At 41.2% G+C, this 2,592-nt stretch overlaps 1 pseudogene; it reads left to right on the forward strand.

Moving 5' to 3' along the window:
- LOC110596325 overlaps positions 1–1,864 on the forward strand; it is a 2,444-nt pseudogene extending 580 nt beyond the window's left edge.
- The last annotated feature ends 728 nt before the right edge of the window (positions 1,865–2,592 follow it).

A 2,592-nucleotide genomic window follows, 5' to 3' on the forward strand; every position in this document is an offset into this window, starting at 1 on the left:
GCGGTTACAGACCTTCTTCCCTCTCTCTGTAGCCACTGCTCTAATAAATCTCTTGGCCTCAAAGGGTGTTGAGTCTCACTGGCTCCATCGTCCTTCACCTCCCCATTCTGGTATTTGGATCTTCCCTGACCCCAGATTAAAGGTTTCCCAAAATGCCTATTCTTCTCTGACCCAACCAGAGGGGTCACACTCAAGTGCTATAGTTGAGTCTTGTCCTTTCTTCAACAGCTTACATCAACTTCCACCAAGACTGAAGTTGCAGCAACTTCAGCATCTGCTAAGCTGGTTTGCTCCAGCTCTAGTGTCTCATCTGTTCCAGTCCTTCGCCCACTGAGTTTAGAAAGCTTTTAAGGAAATCTCCAGAACAAAATGCAACTATAGTGTTTAAACCTCAGCACCCATACATCCCTAGAAGCATTATTCAAGTCAGACATTTTTACATATATTACAACTAAATCCACATCATTGTTGCCAGTTAAATTGTATAGCAGAGATAGTTTTATTGAGCATAAGGATGTGGATTGTGAAAAACAGTAAAAGCATTCTTATTATTGATAAATCAGCACGGGCAATTTGGAGAAACCATTTGCGTCAGCCAATCAAGTGCAGCCTAGAACCAAACAGGACAGATGACCTACTCGGACCCTTCTCCCTAAGCATTTGAGTCTCAGACTTGTCCAATCTAGGAGGAAAAGCATACCCAACAAAAAGTTCTGTTCTGAAAAGCAGAACAGGAGAGCTGCGATTTTCTCCAAAATTTCCAGAGACTGGCTTCTTCCTTTCTGGACCAGGGGAACAGTGGGGCCAGCTTACTTCAATAGTCATCCGAAGAGAAGGAGTCCACAGAATGCCAGAGTCCACCAAAGAGATGACAGAAGTCAAAGTAGCAGTTACCTAGAGGAGTGAGTATTGGCTGGAAAGGGATACCAGGAAACTTTCCAGAGTCGTGAAAATATTTTCTATTTTGATCTGTGTAGTGATTATATATGAGTATACATTGGCAAAAATTCATCAAACCATTCATTTAAAATCTGGGCATGTCACCATATATAAATTATACCTCAAGAAAAATAATAAAGGAAAAAGATTGTCATACACACACACAAAGAAAAATTTCCAAGTAAGCCTTTCCCTAATTCTTCAGAAAGTGATGTATTCCAAAGAGAGAATAAAGGGGCAGTCAAAAAGAGAAAAGCAATGATCTTGAAACTGACTTGTCTCCATCTCCCTGAAACCTCATGAAAAGAAAAGCAATTCAAGAAAAGAGAGTCAAAGAAATACTGACTGGGTGTGGTGGCTCACGTCTGTAATTCCAGCACTTTAAGAGGCCTCAGCAGGAGAATTACTTGAGCCCAGGAGTTCGAGACCAGCTTGGGCAACATAGTGAGACCTCATCTCTACAAAGAAAAAAAAATCAAAAAAGAAAAGAAAAAACGGCTCTTTTCCTGCTACTGCTGAGTAGTATGGAGGAGGAGGTTCACAGGCATCACCCACTGCCATGGCAAGGAAGGCATCGCTGCTGGAGGTGTCATGGACATTAGCACTGCTTTACAAGAGGTGCTGAGACTGCCCTCATCCACAACCGCCTAGCACGTGGAATTTAGACAAGTTCCAAGCCCATCTTTATGTGCTTGCAACCAGCTGTGATGAGCCTAGATACATCAAGTGTGTGGAGGCCTTTTGTGCTGAATACCAGATCAACCTAATTAGGGCTGGTGAAGCTGGGGAATGGGTAGACCTCTGTCAAATGACAGAGGAAAAACCCTGGAAAGTGGTTGGTTGCAGTTGTGTGGTAGTCAAGGACTAAGGCAAAGAATCTCAAGCCAAGGGTGTCATATAAGAGTACTACAAATGCAAGAAATGAACAAATAAAATGCTGTCTTACATTAAAAAACTAATAATAAAAATGAAAACAAACAACTAAACCTTGCTCTTGTGACTCTGATGCAGAAAACATAGGAATCAAGTCAGAATCTGAGAGTTACAAAATAACCTGAATCTTTCTAACCCAGCCTCCTACTCTGCGATATGAAGTTGTTCTCCATTCCTCAGTGTACTTGTCTGTAAAGCCTGCCTTGTTTTTCTTTATAAAGAAACTGAGGTAGGGGAGAAGTTTAGCAACCTACGTAAGATCATCCCAGGTACTAAGTCTCCAAAGAAGGAAAAGAACTCGGATGGCTTAAATCTAACATCTGGCAGGCTCTTTCTATTGTACCCCAGGGCATTCCAACATTTGACAATGATATGCTCTCTTTTGATATTCTATGATCTTGTCTTTGAAGATGTAGATAATACCCTAAAATCAAAATGGTAATCTCTCTCAGAAATACCAATTCCGTGGTACCATCAAAAAAGTGATTTTCACAGGATTGATAACATGGGGAAGCATTATCCTTCAAGTGTGGAACACGGGGATGGAATGAAAGCTTTTACAGCAAATGGTCTATAGAAAATTGTCTGGGCAACATCCACTCTGTATAGAACAATCCAAGTCTGTCCTTTCTATTTGCTCAGGATATCTAAAGTGACATCAAATCTCGTACATACCTCTCACCCCTTAAGAAACACTCGGAAGATAAGTGATCTTTGGAC

The sequence above is a fragment of the Carlito syrichta genome, unplaced genomic scaffold, assembly GCF_000164805.1.
Source record: "Carlito syrichta isolate Samal-C Ts95f unplaced genomic scaffold, Tarsius_syrichta-2.0.1 Scaffold308583, whole genome shotgun sequence".
Taxonomy (NCBI): Eukaryota; Metazoa; Chordata; class Mammalia; order Primates; family Tarsiidae; genus Carlito; species Carlito syrichta.